The sequence below is a fragment of the Rutidosis leptorrhynchoides genome, chromosome 8 (genome assembly GCF_046630445.1).
Source record: "Rutidosis leptorrhynchoides isolate AG116_Rl617_1_P2 chromosome 8, CSIRO_AGI_Rlap_v1, whole genome shotgun sequence".
Taxonomy (NCBI): Eukaryota; Viridiplantae; Streptophyta; class Magnoliopsida; order Asterales; family Asteraceae; genus Rutidosis; species Rutidosis leptorrhynchoides.
This window is the reverse complement of record NC_092340.1, coordinates 27,381,114-27,407,635: the sequence shown is the minus strand read 5'-3', so window position 1 is coordinate 27,407,635 and position 26,522 is coordinate 27,381,114. Positions and strand designations below refer to the sequence as shown.

Here is a 26,522-nt window from a genome sequence, read left to right as displayed (position 1 = left end):
GGTTACATACTCATTGCACTAACTGTTGAGGACTGGCCAAAGAAATTGAGAAATATGGCTTGTTCATCAAAACTTTGCATCACTATCATTTAAAAAACTCATCAATCATAGGTTTAACTAATACCGTAAAATTATACTCTTTTGGAATAACATGTGTATAGCCGCATGTAAGGATATTAGGATCCAAAACAACGCAAGTGATTTAACAAGATCACTCACCGATAGTAATTCTACAAGATTACTAACCCACTTAATGAACGAAAGATTATAATTGCAAGAAATGTAAATCGACACAAGAGATAACGTGGTTATATGCAATCGTTGTGATTGCTTTAGTCCACGGCCAACTAGAGAATATTATTGATAATTTTTCTTGGTATGTTTACAATGAGTTACAAGAGGGTCTATTTATAGAATGGTTTAAGGAGTAAGCTAAAACAATTCCTTGAAGTTTTATGTGAGTTTCCTGACAGCTTCATGGAAGCTACATGTGAATTTCCTCACAACTTTGTGGAAGCTACATGTGAGTTTCCTAACAACTTCGTGGAAGCTTCGTGTGAGTTTCCTAGAATCTTCCCTCTAATTGTTTAAAGTACTCCATATCTCCAACAATCTCCCACTTGGAGACTTTGAACAAACCCAACCTTCGTCAACCCAAAAATATCAACGATCTAACCAAGAACGTTAAACCACCATTATACCGCCAAACTCCATTTGGGACACGCACACTCAACACATACTTCGGATGAGCAGACTTTCGATACAAGGTCTTCAACACTACTTGTTAGAATCGAAATATCAACTCTCTAATTCCCTAGTCGACGTCTTCTCTCATCAAGTCATGAGAAGACCGGTTGAGGCAACGCAAAACCTCAACTTCTCCGTCGTAACCACCTTAGTAAACATGTCAGCAGGATTCTTCGTACCAAGGACTTTTGCCAATGCTAAAGTACCATCATTTATATGTTGTCGAATAAAATGATACCTTAACTTAATGTGTTTCGTACTACTATGAAACACCGGATTCTTCCCAAGATGTATTGTACTTTGATTATCACAATACAAGACACAATAGTCTTGTCTTTTACCCAACTCACCTAAGAAGTTCTTCAACCAAACAAGCTCTTTAGAAGCTTCTGCAATAGCCATATATTCGGCCTCGGTGGTTGACAAAGCAACACTCTTTTGTAGTCGAGACATCCAACTAACCGCCGTCTTTTCAATTGTGAAAACATAACCCGTAGTGCTTTTTCCCGAATCGTCACATCCACTCAAATTAGCATCCGCATAACCTCTAAGTAAGACATTGCTTTTAGAGAAGCACAATCTCATATTAGAAGTACCTTTCAAATAACGAAGTAACCATTTAACCGCTTCTCAATGCTCTTTCCCGGATTAGACATATAACGACTTACAACTCCCACTGCGTGAGCAATATCGGGTCTTGTACAAACCATGGCATACATAACATTACCCACGGCCGATGCATATGGAACCTTTTCCATCTCCATTTTGTCTTCTACCATTTTAGGTGATTGACTTTTCGATAGCTTTATTGTGCTACACAAAGGCATAGAACAAGCCTTTGAATTTTCCATGTTAAACCTCTCTACAACTTTCTCAATATATTTCGATTGAGACAAGTATAGAGTACCCTTCACACGATCACGCACAATACTCATGCCAAGTATTTGCCTAGCACCACCAAGATCTTTCATCTCGAACTCATGGGAAAGTAATCCCTTCAACTTGTTGATTTCGGACATGTTGGAACCTGCAAGTAACATGTCATCAACATACAACAATAAGATTATGTAAGAAGACTTGAATTTCTTCAAGTAGCAACAGTGATCCGCTTCACATCTTAAGAAACCAATCTTCTTCATAAACTCGTCAAACTTCAAGTACCATTGCCGAGGTGCTTGCTTCAATCCATACAAACTTTTCTTTAGCTTACAAACCCACTTCTCTTTACCCTTTACCTCAAAGCCCTCGGGTTGCCTCATATAGATCTCTTCATCAAGGTTACCATGTAAGAATGCGGTCTTCACATCTAGTTGCTCTAGATGTAAGCCCTCGGATGCAACCATAGAAAGTACCAAACGAATAGTAGTCATCTTCACCACCGGAGAAAATATCTCTTGGTAGTCAACTCCTTTCTTTTGTTGAAAGCCTTTAACCACCAAACGAGCCTTGTACCTTTTCTTGCCATCCAACTCATTCTTGATTCGATACACCCATTTACTTTGCAACGCCCTTTTATCATGAGGTAATTTCACTAGTGACCAAGTTCTATTCTTCTCAAGTGACCCCATCTCTTCTTTCATGGCAAGCTCCCATTGTATGGATTCTTTTGTCTTCCTTGCCTCAAAGTAACTTTCGGGTTCACCATTCTCGGTATAGAGCAAGTAGTTTGCTGATGGAGAATACCTAGGATTAGGTTTGGGCACTCTAGTCGAGCGTCTTAGTGTAGGAGCAACCGAAATGGTTGGACTTCATTTGTGTCCTCCTCATCACTAGAACTCGCACTATGTTCGGAATCATCACCGCTTTCTGAACCATCCCCATCATTAGCATTTTCCGATGTCTCACCGTTAATTGGCAATTCATTGTTACCCGTACTCCCACTAGAACCTGCAAGATCATCAATAGAAACATCACCAAAAGTAACATGACCCGGTTTGGGATTCCCTGTTTTCGGTTTGCCATAGACCGAATCTTCATCAAAGGTAACATCACGAGAACGAATCACTTTTCTAGCCTCGTTATCCCAACAACGATAACCCATTTCATCCGACCCGTAACCTATGAAAATACACTTTTTTGACTTAGCTTCAAGCTTGTCTCTATCCGCATCTTTGGTCTTCACATAAGCATTACACCCAAAGATCCTAAGGTGACCATAACTCACCTTCTTACCATGCCATTCTTTCTCGGGAATTCGGAAACCCAACGGTGTTGAGGGTCCCCTATTTATCAAATAAGCCGCCGTATTTAACCGCATCCACCCAAAACATTTTAGGCAAACTGGCATGTAGTCTCATACTCTTTGCCCTTTCATTTAACGTACGATTCATACGTTCGGCGACCCCATTGTGTTGCGGTGTCTCCGGTATCGTTTTCAACATTCTAATACCGAGCTTTGCACAATGGTCTTTAAACTCAAGACTACCATATTCCCCTCCATTATTCGACTTCAAGCACTTGACCTTCAAGTTAGTCTCATTTTCTACCATAGCTTTCCACTTCACAAAAGTATAAAATACATCGGATTTAGCTTTAAGAAAATAAACCCATACCTTTTAAGTGGAGTCTTCAATGAAGGTGACATAATAGCGAGAACCTCCATGTGATTCTACATTGGTTGGACCAAACACATCCGTATGAACGAGCTCCAATTTCTCCAACTTAGGTGCATTCCCTGATTTCCCAAAAGTCACCTTCTTTTGCTTCCCATATACACATGGTTCGCAAAACCCAAGTTCTACCTTTTTCAAATCCGGAATTCTCCCACTCGAAACAAGCATCTTCATACCCTTCTCACTCATATGCCCGAGTCTTCGGTGCCATAGAGTTGATTCGGATTCAACATTAACCGTAGAAACCACCGTGTCTTCATCAAACACTTCAACCATATAAAGAGTTCTCCTTTTATGTCCACGAGCCACTACACAACTACCCTTAACCACCTTCCATTGGCGGTTTTCAAAAGTAACCGCGTTACCTTCATCATCTAATTGACCAACCGAAATAAGTTTCCTTTTTAATTTAGGAATGTACCTTACGTTTTTCAAGGTCCAATTAGAACCAAGAGTAGTCTTCAAGACAACATCTCCAATGCCCTCTATATTGAGTTGCTTGTTGTCTGCCAATCTCACCTTGCCTTGATATGAACGAAAATTCTTCATCATGCTTTTGACATGAGTAGCATGAAACGAAGCTCCCGAATCCAAAATCCAAGACTCCATAGAATTTTCAACACTACACAAAAGTGCATCATCACTTTCCCCTTCGGCCAAGTTTACACCTTTCGCGGAACCATTTTTGCAATTCCTTTGAAAGTGCCCTTTTTGATTGCAACCCCAACAAACAGCTTCACTTCTATCTTTCGATGGATACCTCTTCTTAGACTTCTTTCTACCCTTCTTCTCACCGCGTTCAAATTTCCTACCACGGCTGTCGGTACTTAACAAAGAACCAGATGTCGATTCCCCCGAGTTTCTCCTACTAGTATCTTCACCAAGAATCAAGTCCCTTATTCCTTCAAACGCTAGCTTAGTAGTTCCCGTAGAGCTACTAACCGCGGTGACCGTACCCGACCAACTTTCCGGTAATGATGAAAGCAAGATTAGTGCCTTTAACTCATCATCAAACACAATATCTACCGATGCTAACCTCGATATGATGTTGTTGAACTCGTTGATATGATCCGTTGCACTCGTACCTTCCTTCATCTTCGTATTGAACAATTGTCGCATGAGAAAAACCTTATTAGAAGCGGTAGGTTTCTCATACATGTTAGAGGGTGCTTTCAAGCAAGCAAACGTCGTCTTCTCATTCACAACATTGTATGCAACGTTCTTAGCAAGTGAAAGACGAATCGCACCCAAAGCTTGACGATCCAAAAGCGTCCAATCGGCATCGCTCATGCTTTCGGGCTTGGTCTCTAACAGAGGTTGATGTAGCTTCTTTTGATACAAGTAATCTTCAATTTGCATCTTCCAAAAGCCAAAGTCTCTCCCATCGAATCGGTCGATTCTAAACTTTCCGTCTTCCGCCATCGTTCTCAAAGTCGAAACCTTGTGCTCTGATACCAGTTGTAAGGATATTAGGACCCAAAACAACGCAAGTGATTTAACAAGATCACTCACCGATAGTAATTCTACAAGATTACTAACCCACTTAATGAACGAAAGATTATAATTGCAAGAAATGTAAATCGACAAAAGAGATAACGTGGTTATATGTAATCGTTGTGATTGCTTTAGTCCACGGCCAACTAGAGAATATTATTGATAATTTTTCTTGGTGTGTTTACAATGAGTTACAAGAGGGTCTATTTATAGAATAGTTTAAGGAGTAAGCTAAAACAATTCCTTGAAGTTTCATGTGGGTTTCCTGACAGCTTCATGGAAGCTATATGTGAATTTCCTCATAACTTCGTGAAAGCTACATGTGAGTTTCCTAACAACTTCGTGGAAGCTTCGTGTAAGTTTCCTAGAATCTTCCCTCTAATTATTTAAAGTACTCCATATCTCTAACACCGCACACATCGAAATCACAAGAATCTCACCTTTGTAGAGATCCTTATTTTAATAGATAAACTGTTAGAGCTTGAAAAAGAATCATGAAGTAATCATCAGAACTAAAAGAAAAGATGAAATGTTAAGGGAAGAGAAACAGATAAGTTCAATTAAGATGAAAATTTGGGAAATAAGCAATGCTAATTTCATAAATAAAAACGCAATAAAAGAATTTACAAAATCTGAAAAAATAAAAATAAAAATAAGTTTCTACAAACCCAGAGCTTGATACACTAACTGATGACCAGCCAAAGAAATCGAGATATACAACATGTTCAACAAACTTCTTCATCATTAACATCAAAAACTATCAATCGTACATTCAAGTAATATAAATTGATGCTTTTTAGAGCAACATAATGCAACATGCCAAAATACAGCCGTACACTTCAAAATCACAAAAAACGTAATTATTCCCCCAAAAAATTCAATTTTAAGTGTTCAATATATCATTAGAAATCATATTCAGAGATATAGAGCTTACAAACTAATAATTAAAAGTAATTCATAACCTTAAATTGAAATCAAACAAGACAATGTGATACTCCTTAATTTGCTACAGAAGTAAACTCATATAATTATATTACATCACCATGAAATCAAACCATATATTGAACATCTTTGACAGTAAATATAATGCAAGTCTAATACACATCATCTTCGACTTGACATTTATTTCCAATTCTTGAATGCAATCTTGGTATTCTACCTGAAAAGCTGAAACACACATACAACGATCAAGTCAAACCATTTAGAGATAATCTACATATCATTAAAAAGATAAAACAGGGCACCTCAAGTACGTTGAATTGCATCCAGAATATGTTGCAATTCATGGACAACATTTTTGATATTCATCCGTTGAGATGGGGAGTCCACAGAGCATGATACTCCGATCTTCACAGTTAAAGCCACACATTCCTCTATAATCTTTGCATTTGAAAGCCTACTTCTCGCATTGACATAATCCTCATGATGAAGACTTAAAAGTTCCCCATCGATAATATCACTTACATGATCCGGTAAGGCCATGTAAGCAAAATTATGAAGGCTAAAACCTTCCTTAAATCTGTCATCAGTCGGCTTTTTCCCAGTCATCACTTCCAATAATAATATTCTGTAACTATAGATATCCCCACTGCTTGTCATCTCATTTCCAACGCCATACTCTGCACGTTATAAGCAATTACAATAGAATAATAGTGTATTAATAAATTAAGTATATGTATAGGAGTACATCACTTTACCTGGTGGTGCATAACCAATTGTTCCTTTGATGACAGATGAGCTGTTTAAGCTTAAATTTGTTTCATGAAATCGAGCTAAACCAAAGTCTCCTACATGGGCTACCATATCTTCATCAAGTAGAATGTTGCTAGGCTTCAAGTCACCATGAACAATGCTTGGTATGCATTGACTGTGAAGATAATCAAGTGCATATGCGATGTTGATTAGAATATTTATTCTTTGAACAAGGTTGAGTTTAGATGTATAACTTTAACTTGAATGCAGCCAATCATGTAAACTTCCATTGGGCATGAACTCGTAAACCAAAGCTTTGAAATCATTGCCTTGAAAGTCTATACCAGAACATGAGGTTATGATCTTCAACAAATTGCGATGTCGAATACTCCGCCATACTTGGCACTCAACTGTAAAGCTTCTATCCGCTCCTCGGTTTTGAAGATGTAATACTTTGACTGCAACCAATTTGTCATCTTCATCAAGTGTTCCTTTATAAATAGAACTAAACCCACCCTTGCCTATTAAGTTGGCTTCTGAGAAGCCATTGGTAGCTTTCAGAAGCTAAGTTGGCCGTATGAAACTTTCAAGAATAGCCCATTCATCGATGATGATTGAGGCGCTTGGTCCTTGGTTTTCCTTTTATTACAAAGGTACATGAAACCTAATATGCTGACGAATGCAGATACAATCAAAATGAATATCACAAAAAGAGGAAACTTTTTTTCATCATGTTTCTTCGTCTCCTTGCATTTGCGTAAACCGAGTTCAACCAAGCCACCACAAAGCCTATTATTGCCCAAGATTGAGAACGCACTTGAATTAGCAAACACTCCTACTACCAGTACTTCACCCTCAAAATCATTAAAGGATAGGTTCAAGTATAACAAAAACGAGAACCGTTCAAAGAATTGTGGAATTTTGCCTAATAATTTATTATAAGAAAGATCAAGTGTTTCGAGTCCACCCAAAGAACTTAACGATAATGGTATTATGCCTTGAAATAAGATTCCCTTGAGGGATAAAAATGCAAGGCTAGTGCAACCACTAAGGGTACTAGGTATGTTACCCGATAAACTATTATCAGAAAAATCCAGATAACTCAACATGTTGAGGTCTCCAACCTCTGCTGGAACTGAACCAGACAAATTGTTATTAGATAGAGCTAATGCTAGCGTTAGCGATGAAAGTTGTAAAATTTCTTTCGGTATGCTGCCGCTAAGTTTATTGTCAGATAGGAACAATTCTGATAATCGGCGACAGTTCCCTAGGCGTGATGGAATACGGACTTCGAGTGCATTGGAATGTAAATACAGAGTATATAATATCGATAAGTTGCCGATTGTATCTGGGATCCACCCTGAAAGTTGGTTCTGGTATAGACTAAGATATTGTAGATTTTGAAGGTTACTAATAACAGAAGGTATTTTTCCAGTGAATTGATTTTCTGATAATTCTAAAACACTTAATCCAACCAGATTGCCTATCTCTGAAGGGATGTTTCCAGATAACATATTCCCTCCTACATCTAAGTTCTCGATTTGATTCGAAAGATTACCAATGGACCCTGGGAGAACTCCTTCAAAATTGCAGTTAAAAATAAGAAACGTCTTCAATTTGCTGCAGTTTTTCAACGAATCGATAAACTTCATTTCACCAGCATCTGCACGTCCATGGAGGTTGGTATCACCCAAGGATATTGCAGAAATATCACTTAATTTTCCAAATTCAATGGTCACCGTCCCTCTAATATTATTCTTATGAATTTCAAATATTCTTAATTTCGAACAATTAGATATCGAGGATGGAATAAATCCACTGAGTTGGTTCTCCCATAATGCAAGCCAGTCAATATTTGGGAGCGTTGCACCAATGTTGGATGGAATAGTACCGTTAAGTTGATTCTTAGGCAAGAACAAAGTAGTGAGAAACGAGAGGTTGTAAAGGGAACGAGGGATCATTCCATACAGTTTACAATCTCCAGCTATAAATGTTCTTAAACTTTTCCATCTGCCTAATGTGTCCGCTATATTCCCACCCAAAGGATTTGATACAACCGAGAAATTTCTCATTGATGTGATATTCCCCAAGGATGATGGGATTCCACCAGTTAAGTTATTTTCGTAAAGTGAAAGATAAGTAAGTTTCGAGAGCAAACTAACCTCTTTAGGTATGCTTCCGACTAGCTGGTTTCCACCAAGGAAAAGTGTTTCAAGATTGGAACAACCAGACAAGTTAGTTGGAATGACTCCATTAAATTGGTTTAGCTCAAGAACAAAGACACGTAGTCTTGATAAACGACCCAGATCTTGAGGGACGGTTCCATGAAAACTGTTGTTTTTAAGTACAAATTGACGAAGGAAGGTAAGGTTTCCTACATGAGGAGACAAAGAACCTTCTAGACCTTGTGAAATCAGTTGTAGAGCAGTCACTCTTCTATGTAGTTTTCCACATGACACACCACTCCAATCACATAAATGGAAAGAGGTGTTCCATGAGGTTAAAACTCCATACGGATCTCGTGTGATCATCTTCTTGAACGATAACAACGCCATGTGATCGGTCTCGTTTCCGTCATAGGAAGCGGAGATGATGGTGGCAGTTATAAGAAATATAATAATAAAACCAGAAAACAGGAAAGTAATAATATGAGAGAAATTTACTAGTAAGTGTTAGAAATATGTTCTCGGGTTGGCTACGGTTCGATCGTGGTTTGACCGTGGTACATATATTCCGAAGATATGCCCATGACATTAAATAATAAAAGTCCATTTATCCTATTCGGTCACACACAAAGGCCAATCGTAAATTGTTTGATATACCTTCTAATCGAAAATTAATTTATTAATCATTAGTTAATGGTTTAATAAATTAAGTAAGTTTTTTTATGTGTGTACATATACTTACAAATCTAAATATATAAGATTTGATTTGATATAAATAAGATTTGATTTGATTTGTAAATCTTATTTTATATAAAGATTTGTACTATAATCATATTTTATATAATATATAAGATTTGATTTGATATAAATAAGATTTGATTTGATTTGTAAATCTTATTTTATATAAAGATTTGATTTTACAAATCTTTTAAAAATCTTTCCAAATCTTTATATTTGTATTATATGTATCAATTTTATTCTATATAATACCAAGTCTTGGTATTGAAAATAGATATGTAACTTGAGATACAAAAACACACATACAAAATGCTATTTCTCTTTCTCATTTTCAAGTAACCAAAATACTTTATAATTGGGTTCGGGTTTTGGTGGAAATAAGGAAAAGAAAAGATCCGTTAAGTAGAAGGTATAGATCGAAGCAAGGTTAGAACTTTGGGTGTCTACCGTTTAGAGGAACTCTTCTTTGGGTTTTTCAGATTCGATCTTCAAAAGGCTACAAAGGTTGTATTCTAATCTTCTCTTGTTTAATTTCGTTAATTTTGTTTTGTTTGCTAAAGTTTTGTACAATGATCCGTGGAAGAGTATGATTTTGTAAAGTTTTAAAAATGCTTCCGCTCGCTTTGAATTTGTATCATACTCCAACAGTAAGCAAGATATTGGTTTCCTTGAGTTCATTTTTTGATCTGATCAAAATAATTCACAAAGATAAGTTTGTATTAGCTTTTTATATCAGTTTTTTGCATTAACATCTTAACGTGTATGACAATGCAATGCAATGTATCCACATATTGCCTTTCATGTTTGACCATTACAAACTGACTGAGGACACTAGTCAACCTTAGTTAATTAAACGTCTTGGTTTTTTTTTTTTTTTTTTTTTTAAATATTATGGAGGAAAATTACTTTTTTTTTTTTTTTTTTTTTTGAAAAAAAAACTATATAACAGGGAAACCTTAGAATATTCATCTTTAATATGTTTGGATTGCGTCGTTACCATTTACAACCCTTTAGTAAGTTGAAAGTTACCTTTTGTACCCCCTAAATTTTCATTTTTTACCCTCAAAGTAAATGAAAAATTACCTTTTATATCCCTAGTATGGCATTGTAGTTTTGGGTAACTTTTTGACTATTACACACTCCAAACGACAATGTTTGTGGTTTCTAATAGTATGTAAGATAACAATAACTAGAAAGATTTCGACGTGTAAGACCCGAAAACTTTTGATGTACATATCGTATATAGCGTCTATAAGTGGTATATATTGTATATAAATGGGTATATAAGAAGTACGAAGCGTTAACACTTGTTATATGTTTGTTGCTAAAATCAGGACGAAAAAGCCTATTGGTCGCGGCGTGCGGTGTGGGAGCCGCGGCGCGGCATGTGCCTGTTTTGTGGGTCAGCATGCGAGCGAAAATGGGAAAAAACTTCGGACGAAAAACACTCTTGGTCGCGGCGCAGAGGCCGGGAGCCGCGACGCGGCTGAACGGCAGATTTGACCAAATTTTCCTTTTAAAAGCATTTAAATGAAGGGCAAAGTTGTCTTTTTGCTTGTGGGCGGTTTGAGGGCCACATATCTGGCCAAAATCTTATCCCCACCTCATTTCCTTCCCATTTTCTTATCTTCTCCCATCTTGAAACCCTAGAGAGAGAGTGAGGCTTTAGAGAGATAAAGCTTCAATTGGTGAAGAAGAGGAAATCGTGTCGAGTTGCAAGAGTTAAAGTCGTTCACCTCGTTCACGGTTACGTTGTGGTAGTATTGATAAGTTCTAACTCCGAGTTTTCATAGTTTGATTATTGTTCATAATTGGAGTTTTGATTTGTGTGTTCTTGAGTAAACCCCACTAGTTGACAAATGGATGTTTAAGCTAGAGATTGGTGTTGATGACCATTGTTGGTGGGTTTTGGGTTGGTTAATGAAATTGATTAGTTAATAATCATGTTCGAGTGTTGAAATCACTATTTAACTTATGTTTTAAGTGATTAGAGGTGTAAGCTTGCAAATTGGTGTTTTGACTTGAGTTTAGGTCAAAATGGGTTTTGTACAAAATTCGTGTTAGTGAGTGTTTAAGGGCTAAAAGTGGTGTAATTAGTTATTTCGGGAACGCGGGAACTAGCCTTGATAATTTTGGACCTTCGGGTATCGTTAAATGTGCAAAAAGGTGTATATTGCACTTTATGTCCATTTGGGCGGGTCGAGAGTTCAAGTGGGTGATTGTTTGATCAAACCTTGTATAAAATGTGTTATTGGAACGTATTAACAATTTGATTGTGATTATGGGTGGTTCGGGCGAGATTTGACTTAGTCAAAGTGGAAGTAAGTGTAAATGGTTCGAGATTGCACTTATGGTAATTTGAGTATAAGCTTGAGTGTTTAGCTTATTTGTGTGTAAATTACTTAGGTGACTTGCATTTGAACGATTAGGAGCTCAAGCGGGATTATCTCTTCAAGTATTCGAGGTGAGTGGAATATTTATACGTGTATATATATAATTTGTTTGCTTGTATGCAACGTGGCAAGTGATATCCGTTAAGATTCACTTTTCGTGGGCCACACTTGGGTTGTGAATTATGGCAAGTGATTTCCGGATGTATAGCTCTTCGTGGGCCATACTTGATTGTAATATGTGGTGAGTGATATCTGTAAGGATTAGCTCTTCGTTAACCACTTTTGTGTTGTGATACGTGGCGAGGTTTCCGGAAGGATTCTCTCTTCGTTGGCCACATGTGTCTTTGGGTAAGTGGTGTGTAAGACCCGAAACCGAATTGTACATATTGTATAAAAAATGGTGGCTAGAAATCGTGACTAAAGGAATGCGCGACGCGCATATGGCTGAACGGCGCGCAAAGGCTACTTACAGCTCACTTCGTTTTATTCCACTTTAAAGTGGGTATTTTGGTCTTTTCACACTAGATCCAGGTTTGAGGCCACAAAACTGAATGGTACTTATCCAAATCTCATTTACACACTTCCACCAACCTTATCTTCTTCTCATTCAAGTTTAGAGAGAGAGTAGAGTGAGAAAGTAAGATCTTGAGTGATTCAAGTGGGTTTTTTTGCTAGATTGAGCTCAAATCTTGGTGTTCTTGCTTCCTAGCATCTCCTTTACTGTTGTGGTAAGTCTCTAAACTGAGTTCGAGGTTAATTCATGTTTAAAGTTCATAAGTGAGACTTATTTGTGTTTAAACCCTAATTGGTGCAAGATTTGGGGTTTAGGGGTTTGATTAGTTGTGTGAAAACCGATTTGTTGTGTTTTGTGTTTAAAAATCTAAGTGTGTGTGTATTTTGAACTTGTAAGTGTCAAAACACTTGGTGAACTTGATTAAAAGAGTTTTTGGGTGTAAAACTAGTGAAAGCTTGAGTTTGACCCATTTTGGGTGTCAAATGGATTTTGTGAATGAAATGGGCAAGAATGTGTTATACGTGTATAATTGTAAATGAAATGGATCGAAGCGTGCGTGCTTACTTTCTTTCACTTCTTGCGGATAATAGGTGAGTGGAATAATTATACGTGTATGTATATGGTGTATTTATTTGTGTGCTATGGCATGAACCACGGAGCCGGTAGTGCCATAGCATGTGTGAGTGTGCTATGATGTGAACCACGGAGCCGGTAGCATCATGGTGCGTATATTGTAGTGTGAATCACGGAGCCGATAACACTATGGTACGTGTGTTGTAGTGTGAACCACGGAGCCGGTAGCACTATAGCACGAGTTGTTGAGGTGTGAACCACGGAGCCGGTAGCGCCTCAACGTAAGTATGACTCGAGTTGTGATGTGAACCACGGAGCCGGTAGCATTATGACAATGCGTATGGTGTGAACCACGGAGCCGGTAGCGCCATGACGCGAGTATGGTTAACCATGTGGTTTGTGTATGTATTGTAGTGTAGCATATTATATTGTTTCGACTATATGCTATTTGATATGCTAGTTACGGTATTCGAAGTTATTAGCTTTATACTTGAGATGGTATGCCAATTATATTGCTAGTATGTATGCGGTATGTGTGTAAGCGTATGCAAGTAGGTATATTATATATGTATGTGTATAATTGTTGCATTCACTAAGCGTTTTGCTTACCCTCTCGTTGTTTACCTTTTTAGGCTCCGGTGTGGACAAAGGCAAGGGTATTCGTTTGAATTAGAGATTTCCCGCTTTGATATGATAGTGGAGGCTTTTGTGATTCGACCTAGGTTTTGAGTAGTTTAATCCCAAACACCATGCTCGTCTTTTGTTTGGTACTTAAACTCGTGGGTCGAAAATATATTGGCGATGTACGGGTCATTGTACCCTTTTTGTAAACTCGAAATCTTGGGAATTGATTAATTATATTGGTCGTAAACGAATTAATGATGGGTTAATATGGGTTAATATTAATCGATAAAAATATTTCGGATAAAAGAAATACGATAAAAACGTTATGATTTGAATAACGATAAAAACTGTTTTTCGAGCAACGAAACGCTCGAGTTTATTTTAATAATTATTTTATTAATTATTAACTTTTTAAAAATATTTAATTTATTGGGTTTTTTATAAATTAAATGTTTGGTTGCATTTTAGCGATCGATTTAGCGTTTTGGACCTTCGGTACGTTTAAACGGCACTTGAAACGGACCACGAGTAAACGCTTTTGCAAAACGAGAGCCCGAGAACCCTATGTGGGTCCCAATCGGCCGAAACCCCCAACCCTTCCCCCTTATGTTTTTAAATTTTGCATACTTGAGGGACTTATGTGCTGATTTGTGAATTTAAGGTCTAATTGATATTGCTCCATTTAGATATGTTTTATTACGCAATATAGACCTCATTTTATTCGGTTTTGATGTTCATTGGGCTCAAAGTTGTTTTTCTGCGCCAAAGTGTCAACTCAAGGCAAAATGCCTAACTTGGTGTAAAATTGACCAAGAAATGCTCAAAAAGTGCAAAGAAAATGACAAGTGTAGGAAACAGCTCAAAAAGCGCCGCTCCTGTCAAGGAGCGTCGCTCCTCAAGGCCCAAAAGCGCCGCACCATAATGAAAAGCGACGCAATTACACACGATTTGTCTCCATTTCTTCTCGGTGAGCAGAAGCGTCGTTCTTAAAGCCAAAAGTGTCGCTCCTGTCAAGCCAAAAGTGACGCACCAACATTAAAAGCGTCGCTCTTGAAGGAGAAGCGGCGCTCCACTACAAACAAATTGACATCTAGTGGCACACAATAAGTGCCACAAAATCAGCAATAAATGCCACTAAAGAGCTGTTTGGGAATCGATGGCACTTAAGAAAAGTGTCACTAGAAGCGCTGCCACTAAATCCATTTAGTGGCACATATTGGGTGTGTCACTGCAGCATTTAAAGGATTTAGTGGCACATTTTTGATAGCCATAATGGGTGAAATTGCTATTGTGGCACATTTTTTATGCCATTACATGATTATATATATATGGTATTTTTAGTAGCAAATAGCTTCAAATATTTTATGCCACGCAAAGACTTCTTTTCAATGCAGCAATTTCTGCTATTCTAAACTACGTTATTTTACCAAGAGTCAAAATAACAATAAAAGATGTAGACATGAAGTAAAAATAGTCAACTTAAAAGTTCATATATCTTTCAACCACCTTACATATACTTACAAGTAAAAGCTAATGAGTCTAGATCTCTATGTACACGAAACAAAAACTAGTATACAAATTACTCAAAAGCTAAATAACTCAAAACTTCATCTTCTGCTTGAAAGTTGAAAGTTGAAAATTGCAAACTTTTTAATACGAGTAATCTGTCAATGAAAGAATAAATGACAAAAAAAAGTCAACTTTACATACATGAAAAATGATACACATGTTATAATTGATGTCGATGTCGATAATGCATAAGGTATGGTTATCATCCTACAGGTGGTACCAAAATGAACATCTCTACAGTTAATAAGAGAATGGAAACTCTAAGTTGCAAATATTTGTAACATAAATAGATGTCTAACAAAAGGTGTTGTGGTTATGATTTTTATACAGATACATAAAGGCATTCATATAAATAATTAATGAATAAGAGTAAATGAGCAAAAAAATTATTTACCTTGGTTTTATAACAAAAGGCACGATTAACATGAGTCTTGAAGTGTTGAGTTTGCCTTTCTTTTCGGGTTATCTCCGCCATCAGCAACCACAATATTAAATAAATTAGGCTGCGCACATGAACAAACCAAAGTGAGAAACAAAAGGGCATTTCTGAATGCATTTAAACCAACAGAAAAAAACAGTCAAATAAAAAATAAAAGGCTTAAGACAATAACCTCTATCCAAAGATGAAGAACCCTAACTTTTGTAATCTCATACGGAGTACCACCCAAATCAACAATCAACTAAACTAAAAATTATACAATAAATATTAGTGAATCTGTATCATCAATTAACGATTTATATTCAAACAAATATCACAATTTATCATACCAAAAACCATGTAACATAATCTTTCAAAATTACAATTACTATAAGAATGATAATGTAAATAATAATAAAAAAAAGCAAACCTCACACGATATGCAAATAGCAAGATAGATCTAGACTAAAAGAGTAGTATTATTTACAGGTAGGTGGGGGAGAGGAAATGAGTAGGAGTTTATTGCCCTAATACTTAAATGAAATCGGAAGAGTAAAAAGTTTTGTAGGTGGGAAAGTGATTTAAGAGGGAGTGTTCTAAATTTTTAAGAGGATGGGGTGGGAAATTTGGCGCTATATTTTTAGGTTGTGAAAGTCTTCTAATTTTCTGAATATTTTTTGGGGTAATTAATAAAAGGAAAAATTACTTTTAACTGCATACGTTATGCATTTGAGTATTTGACATTAGTTTTAAGGTATATAGTACATTACTGGCACATTTAACGCCCTTAAACGATAATTTTTTTTTTTTTTAAAGTAAGCTGGCCACCCAACCCAGTGATATGTCGCGGCGCGGCTAGTCTGGGCGCGGTGTGGCCAGACAAAGGAATTCAGGTCAGTTTTTCAGTTCTCCTGTTCCCAAAACACTCTAAACGGCGCGGCGCGGCTTAGAGGCTCGCGGCGTGACCATGTGCTGTCGCTGGTGCTGAACTTAATTTGCCTTAGAATCACACTTACACAACTTGTAACATCACACAACATCCTTTTTAATCATCGCAATACATTAACAAACTTAACGAAACAGTTTCAACATCATTAAGAGTTACGGAAATAATTTAGTCGCACCCGACCCATTTACATAACTTTTACTTAACACTTTGACCCAAATTTCAAGATGAACATAGTTTATGAGTACAAAATGAAGCGACCCGTCCCAATCCATCAGGACGAATACAATAACATATGATTACATCGCGAGGTATTTGACCTCTATATGATACATTTTACAAACATTGCATTCGTTTTTAAAAGACAAACTTTCATTTCATCGAAAGTTGACAGGTATGCATACGATTTCATAATATCCAAACTATAAATGACCTAATCTGTCATTTAGTTAATAATAATCTCTATTGAACTTCAACGACTCGAATGCAACGTATTTTGAAATATGTCATGAATGACTCCAAGTAATATCTTTAAAATGATCAAATGCACAGCGGAAGATTTCTTTCAAACCTGAGAATAAACATGCTTTCAAGTGTCAACCAAAAGGTTGGTGAGTTCATTAGTTTATCATAATCATTCATTTTCATCATTTTAATAGACCACAAGATTTCATATATTGTCACGCGTAACTCACGAATTTAAATCTATTCATATGGTGAACACCTGGTAATCGACCTTAACAAAATGCATATAGAATATCCCCAAAACAGAATCCTCTCGTCTGTATAATATATATAAACCTCGAAGTACTAAACACCACGCCCACTAGCTCTTCTGTCTAGTGAACATTCTGGGTGAGGGTGTTAAACCCGGTAGCTACCTTTAGGATTCGCGTCAATATGGGGCCAGTTCCCAAATTCTTAGGTTACCAATCTAAAAGGATGATATTCGGTCTAATAATCCAGCCATAGAATGTAATTTTAAGTACTTCTGTCTATTTCGTAAAACAGTTATAAAAGCAGCGCATGTATTCTCAGTCTCAAAAATATATATTGCAAAAGCATTTAAAAAGGAAGCAAATGAAACTCACAATATTGTATTTTGTAGTAAAATACATATGACGATATTGAACAAGTGTAGGGTTGGCCTCGGATTCACGAACCTATATTCAATTTTATATATTAACACATATAATGGTAAACAAATAGATTTATATTTTATTATTAGTGATATGTTTGTTAATAATTTATAGGTTTTACTAATTAATTATGTATATTTAATTTATATATACTTTAAGAATATTAATATATGTACTAAATATATTTTTATGTAACTAATATATATTTGGTAAAATAATATTAATAATAAATAAAAATTGTATTTTTATAATAATAATAGTAATAATACTTAATAATGATAGTAATTATAGTTATGAAAATAATGAAAATAGTTTTAACGATAACAAAATGATAATTTTTGTAAAAATGATAATTTTAATAATAATGATAATTTCAATAATAAAAATGATAATAATATTAATAGTAATAATAATAATAACAATAATAATGATAATAATAATACTAACAATAATGATAATAATATTAATTGTATGAATGATACTAATAATTATATTTTTAATATTTGTAATGATAATAATAATAATAATAATAATTAATAATAATAATAATAATAATAATAATAATAATAATAATGAGTAATAAGTAAACTACCTCAAAGAAATAGCCCTTAAAAAAAATGCCTAAGTCCGGGTTTGAACCTGCGACGTCCCGTTAACCCGATAACAACCTTAACCATTCACGCTATCTTATTTTTCTGATATTATCCGCATCATACGTAAATTTATCCCGTATTCATCTTATAACCTGGCCCAATCCTTCGGCCCAACACTACTTTCATAAGCCCAAGTATTCACAAGTTCAAAAGAAGCCCAAATCATCAAACCATTTAATTGATCGATCCTATAAGCCCAACACTGTATAAATCAGTCGATTAAATGGGTGTAAGAAGGTTTCGATCAAACACACTTCATACGGATTCATCATCATCGTCTTCATCGCGATTACCATCACCATCATCATTTACGGACTGGATTTCATACTCCGTTGTTAATTAGTGGCGGATAAAAAGTACCGAGATAAAATCCCAAATTTTTAAATTAAATTCCTTTATTTATTTCAGTCATTATGGTATAAAATTCGATCATTAATTTATTAAATAAAAATTACATCAACTGTCCCTCTCAATTCTGGGAAAAATATAAAAAGTGTTAAAATTTAATAACTAGATCCTAAATACATTTTTAGTAAGCCTAAAATTTATAGAACTCGTTTTCGGATCACCGTTTATTTTAGTTTGAATATTGACTTATCAAGAGATACGAGACAATCATTATAAAACATGCATTGAAAGTCAGGCAGGAATCTCCACTAACATTTGTCTGGTTCTCGTTAATTGACACATTCGTTCTTACTTGTAATCACTTCACCATTTTTTCTGAATACCGTTAAAAAGGACAGATTTCTCAAATCAAAGTGGACCTCATAACAGAGACTCGTAATCATAATTCAATGTATCTGATAATTCAATCATATGATATTATCTTTTAATTCCATCAATAACTATATTGAACAAATATCGAAACAAACACGTTTATGTAAAGTATTATACATCTAATACCTTGTTAACGTTTTCAATTACTATAACTATATAATATATATACACATCTATATGCATATAAATGTTCGTGAATCGTCGAGCATGGTCAAAAGAGAAATTAATTACATGAATATAGTTTTAAAAATTTTGAGACTCAACATTACAGACTTTGCTTATCGTGTCAGAAACATATAAAGATTAAAGTTTAAATTTGGTCGGAAATTTCCGGGTCATCACAGTACCTACCCGTTAAAGAAATTTCGTCCCGAAATTTAATCGAAGTCGTCATGGCTAACTATAAAAATGTTTTCATGACGAATATGAGTTGATAAATAGAGTTTTATCATCATTGAGTAATATAGATAAAACAATTTGATTACGCGAAGAGTATAAGTGAAACTATCGCAAGAGAGTGAAATGAATAAATGTATATTCGTTTTAATCGATGACGTAGTTACGATTGATCTCGGAATTCATGGGATTTAAAGAAAATCTTCGTAATAAGATTTGGTTCTTCGGTAATTAAGGAAATTAGTGTGATGACCCGGAAATTTCCGATCAAATTTAAACTTTAATCTTTATATGTATCTGACATGATAAGCAAAATATGTAATGTTGAGTCTTGAAAACTTTGAAACTATATTCATGTAAGCAAATACCCTTTGACCATGCCTGACGATTCACGAACAATCATGTGTAAATAAAGATATATACATATACATAGGTGTGATTATTAAATTGAGATATATTAATGAAACATTGAACGGATTAGTTGATATAAAAATAAGCTATGAGATCTATTTTATGAATTTGGAAATGCTATCAAAGTATTGAATGAATAATACTTTACATGAACGTACTTGTTCGATGTAAGTTTATCGACGAGATTAAAAGATAATATCAAATGATTGAATTATCAGATACATTGAATTATGATTACGAGTCTCTGTTATGAGGTCCACTTTGAATTAGAAAACTCTTACTTTTAACGGTATTCGGAATAATTGGTAAGGTGATTTACAAATAAGAACAAAGTGTCACTTATCAAAGGTTAGACCAAAGTTAGTGGAGAATTGAATTTCATAATATTTGATTAATCTATTTTCAAATGTGCGAAAACATTTTACAAATATAATATAACTAGTATATAAAAATGTCTTGTCTAGATAACGTAACTTGGAATATCGGTTGAGATATATAAATAACGTGCAATATGTATTTAAACGTGTTTATGTATATTAAATATATATATATATATATATATATATATATATATATATATATATATATATATATATATATATATATATATATGATTACAAATTAGTTATGTAAACTATGGTAACACTTGTTATTCGATTTGATCGATGTTAAGATATATTGTTTAGAAAGTTTAAGGAAATTAAACTAAACGTTGGCGCATAAATGAGTTATATCAAATTAATTTTAAAGTATAAACGTTACATGTTATAAAATTTTCTAAACGAATTTAAAATAGACTTTGAACTATTATTAGTTTTGAAAAACTAAATATTATATTATTACGTTATATTTCCATTAAATATGTTACGTACGAGTTTATATTTTTTAAATGAAAATACATATATATTTTATAAAGTGATGAATTATAATATCAAAATAGTCATAAAACGTTTTGATTTAAACTAATATTATTAAATATGTTTTGATATATAACGAGACTTTGATTTATAAAAGTAAATGACCAAAACGATTAAAATGATTAAGTTACAGTTAGAGTAAAAACAGTTTCTATTGATTTGAGTCTTGTCATTCGTAAGGGTACGTTACACAAAATATAAAATGCTAGTTTTCTAAGTTTACGTTAATGTGTTCGAAATACTGAAAGTGGTACATGAGTCAAGTGATGGCGTACGTATCATTTTTGTAAAAATTATATTTTTACCACGAATGTAAATATAATATAATATATAAATAATTATATAAATTAAATATAATATATATTAAATATATAAAAACCGTCGGCAGCCCTTAATCATTTGAGTGTGAGCTGGAACCTATCGAGCCACGATCGCGGAGTTTAAAGGGGCAAAGTACCGCGATCGCGGGGCCATCAAATGCAGATCAGGATCTATAAAACTCGAAGTTTCAACAGAATTCATTTCATAATCCATTCTCAATCTCTCTCGCTCTATTACTTACTCCGTATGTATTTATTTATTTTAATTATTATTATTTTTAATCTAAAATATTATTAGTAGTAGTATTAAAAATATTATTAGTAGTATATTACATAAAATACTACGACAAGGGTACGCGCGAGTTATTTTAAAACACGTTTTGAGAGCGGGATAGGAATAAGGAAATTATGGGTTGTAGCTATGGAGGTGATGCGTATGGTTCATGGGTATGCTCGTGAGGTCAATCTAGTGTTTATCATCTTCGTTGTGTCTACGTACCTTTCCTGCAATATTGAATCTCAATATTGATACGTGAGTACTCCTAAATTAATTTTTACATATTAATAGTGTATCCTTGACTAGTGCTCGAGAAAATAAAATTATACATGCTTGTACTTTTGATATTGCCCCTAGATAGGTTATGTTGAATCTTGAATTAGTTACACATGCGATTAAGATAAAGTATAAGATATGCATGTCCTTGGAAAGCTAGCGAAAAATTAAGAACTTTCCCTTTAGATATCGAATGGTTTTGATAAACGGATTAGAAGTTATAGTCAATTGAAATTTTGTAAAAATAATTATTATTATCGTCGTTATTATCGTCGTTCTAATTTTTATATAATTACTATTATTAATATTATTATTATTATTAGTATTATTATTATTATTATTATTACTATGATTATTATTATTATTATTATTATCTTTATCAATAAGAAGTATTATCATTAAAAATTATTATTATTATTACCATCGTTATTATCACTAAAATTATAATTAGTATTATTATTATTATTATCATTAAATTAATTATTAGCATTATCCTTATCATAATATTTATTATTATTAGTATTATTATAATTAAAATTAATATCAGTAACACTTAATTTTTATGAATACTATTATTATCATTAAATTGAATGCGATATAAAAGACGATTTAAAAACTATTAACAAATTGATTAGGAAATAATGAGTAGGAGTATCGTGATGAAATTTAAATATTGTAAGATAATGACTTAGATAAAATTATCGTTATTATTATTTTTATCATTACTATTATTATTAAAAGTATCGTTAGTATGAAAACTATCACTTTAACATAAATTGTCATTTGTCATTGTTATTATAAAATATTATTATTATTATCATTTTAAATAAAATTATTATTTGAAAGTTAATATTAAGGAGTATCATATATAATAAAGTATCATTATCATTTTATCATATTATCATTCTTAGTAAATTTAAATATTAATATTTTATTAACAGGATAATAATAATTATTATTACAAAATAATACAATTTTTACTTACTATTATTATAGATATTATTTTATCAAATAAAAATGTGATTCAAACATATTTTACTACGTGTAATAAAATTACATTAGTAATACCTATTATATTATCTTTATGATATCAAATAAACTTTATAAATTTTATTACTCAATATATATAAAAGTATATTTTATTATATAAATGTTAATATAAAATTTTACTTATCAATACATGAATTATATTATTCACTCTAATAAATCTTTTAAAAATATTTAAAATATACAACGACGATATTTAAACTATATATAAATTTTGGAAATCATTTGGAGTCCAATTGACTTCTGTTGACTTTTGCATATTAGTCTCGAGCATTAGGATTGTGGTACACTATGACTTGACTTAAATTGTTAGACAAATATTGACCAACATATAATTATATATAATTAATATAGGTTCGTGAATCCGAGGCCAACCTACACTTGTTCAATGATGTTATATGTATTTTTACTACGAAATACAGTATGGTGAGTTTCATTTGCCTTTTTACCCTTTACATTTTTGGGCTGAGAATACATGCGCAACTTTTATGAATATTTTACGAAATAGACACAAGTAATTAAACTACATTATATGGGTGAATGATCGAAGCCGAATATGCCCCTTTTGCTTGGTAACCTAAGAATTAGTAAACCGATCTACTAATTGACGCGAATCCTAAAGATAGATCTATGGGCCCGACGAACCCCATCCGTTGGAGCAGATACTTTAGTACTTCGATGTTGTTTTATATCATGTCTTAAGGATTTCCCGAAATGATAGGGGATATTCTTATATGCATCTAGTTAATGTCGATTACCAGGTGTTCACCATATGAATGATTTTTATGCAGATGCAGTTTGCGAAATGCCTAATATGCATGTTATTTATGAGAAATGGAAATAAAAATCTTGTTGTCTATTAAAATGATGAAAATGAAATGATTACTATAAACTAATGAACTCACCAACCTTTTGGTTGACACTTTAAAGCATGTCTATTCTCAGGTTTGAAAGAAATCTTCCGTTGTGCATTAGCTCATTTTAAGGATATTACTTGGAGTCATTCATGACATATTTCAAAAGACGTTGCATTCGAGTCGTTGAAGTTCATTAGAGATTATTATTAAGTAAATGACAGATTAGGTCATTTATAGTTTGGATATTATGAAATGGTATGCATGCCTATCAACTTTCGATGTAAATGAAAGTTTGTCTTTAAAACGAATGCAATGTTTGTAAAATGTATCATTTAGTGGTCAAGTACCTCGCGATGTAATCATAGGTTGTTGTATTTGTTCCTATGGATTGGGACGGGTCACGGCAATTAGGATCTTCTTTGGTTAAATGTGATAATCTGTTTCGATTGCTCTGTCGGATATTTCACTATAAATCCACCCCCTTCGTTTCCTTATTTCCATATCTCACATCTTCTATTCTTTCTCATCAATTCATACTTTAAAACATTCGTCAATATGCTCCATCCCATTCTGATCCTTGATATCCTCTTAACTTTCATATCTGTCATTCTTCTCTTTCATCTACCACCGGAGGATTTTATTTACTTTTACTATTACCTTGGGGTTATAGTGTTTTTAATTCCCCACAACCTTTACGTGGTAATACGTATTGATATGCACGGTTTGTAATTTATGTGTTGTTGTCGAGCTTTATATTTTCTTTTATATTCAAGGGTTCCATACTTTTGTCTCCTCTTCCCGACTACAAGCCAAGCGAATAATGGTTCAGAATTCGTAGGTATGGATTTTGAAATGAATATAGTTAATGTCCTAATAAGGAAGTTGTAATGGCACGATCTTGATTTGTCAAATTACTAGAATATCCGGAAAGATAGAACTATCAAGAAGATATGTTCTTAATATGTTTAGAGATTTGGTAGAATGTAAGAGTCATGTAACATGGCACATGATGACGGTATGGTCTGTGAATCATCATGTTTCATTAGAAACTCAGCATGACTTACTGTAATATAATCACGTTGATCAAGTGTCATTATATTATACTAACTCATGCTTCAGTTTCCCAACATTACTTCAAAAACATTCATATTTTAAATTCGAATTTTTCAGAATTTAGAAACTAACATAGTTTCTTTCATGTTGTAATGCATATATTGCGAAGAGATAAAATGATTTCGGATAAGAATAGTTGTGAAAATATCTTCAGGAATATCGAAGATATTTATAATAAACGATATGATAATATCTTAGAATTTCTAACATCGATGGATGATGAAGAAGATTTGTCTGTGAAGGTTTAGAATAAGAAGTAAGGTGTTTGCTAACGATTTCAGCAGACACTGAATCATTTGGATCCTTTGAAGGCAGGTTTAGTCTTTGTGATTTGTCCACAGCCTCCTTCATGGTCTGTTCAATCCGTTTTCCAGTTTCAAACCTTCTCTTTTTGTCAGCTTTACCACCATACTATTCTTTATCATCAAACTTTTGACTGTTAAAGTCGTTTACAGTTTTTGCTGCTTCATCAGCATTTTTACAGTTTCGGAGAACTAGTTCATAGTTTGGGATGTTTTTCAGAAACTTCACATTCGAAGTATGTAAGTCTTGGAGGTAGACGTTATATATATACATATAACTGTTGGCGTAAAATTGCTGCGAAATTTAAAATACTGATTGCTGATTCTCAGTAATTGGTATGACAATTATTGTTACAGGATGTAGGTGAGTACATGATGGGGTTTCGATGAATAAGTATAGTGACTTTTTGGAGAGGCTTAAGTCGAAGGTTAATGAAGTTGTTGATAAGTTTACTGCTAATGTGGCGTGATATGAAAGGTTTCCGGTAACAATGATGAAAGGATAATCGTTATAATAAGGCTTATTCAAATGAACAAATGAAGATGATTTGCTGGAGCTGTAACAAAACTGTCTATTTTGAAAAGAGATTGAAAAGTTATTTTTGGGTAATAAATGCCAATGATCTGACACGGATACGTGTTAAACTATGTCTTTGGTTTCAAGAGTTTTTCAGGTGCATGACGGTGGGTAATATGTGGTTGGATCATCATCTCGCATGTCTTTAGGAATTTTGAAGGGTTTGAACATAGATTGTAATTGTTAATATATATATGATGTTCTAGGATTTTGAATGATACAAATTTTTTTTTTCTGGGTTCCATGAATAGAAATGATGTTCTAGTACAGTTTTGAAGTCAAAGTATAGCTTTGAAAGATATAAGAATTCTAAGAGTGATGTCTTCTGTTAAGTCTTGACTTGGATTATGATTTGTCAAAATCAGAATATGTAATCAAATTTGGAGGAGGATGGTTGTTTTGATTTCTATGAAAGAATGTGTATCGTTGTGAAGGTAGTGAGAATAGTTGGTGATTGATGAATCAGATTCGAAGAATGTAATATATTAATTGTGAACTTATATATCTCTCGAGTATTACCTACCCGTTAAAAAAACAAAATTCACAATTAATATTTTGTACAAAAGAATTTTATTACAGTCTTTATGGAAATATATATGTGTATATTTCTTTAGATGTAATATAGATTTAATGAGTTAATATTAAATTAAACTCATTTGATTTATGGTTGAAACTGAAATTGAATAATCCCTAAAAACTTTAGAAATTACATAACTTTTACGGAATATTTCTTCAATGAAATTGAAATTATGAATCAATACTTCATTATTTGTTGATGCATGATGTTGGTGTTCGTCGAATTCTTGTGAACTTCGCAAGGTACGAATGATGTTATCTGAAAAGTTTCAAGTACATCGATAATGAAAGTGTAAAATCAAACATATATTTGAATAATACACTTGATTTATTATGAAATGAAATTCATTGAATTGAAACAGAGATTGTAGTTAACGATGATTAAGTCGTAACGAA

The 26,522-nt window shown here is 33.6% G+C and overlaps 1 pseudogene; it reads right to left on the bottom strand.

The window, feature by feature from the left end:
• Positions 1-5,785: 5,785 nt before the first annotated feature.
• Positions 5,786-26,522, bottom strand: part of LOC139863252 (uncharacterized) — a 29,847-nt pseudogene continuing 9,110 nt past the window's right edge.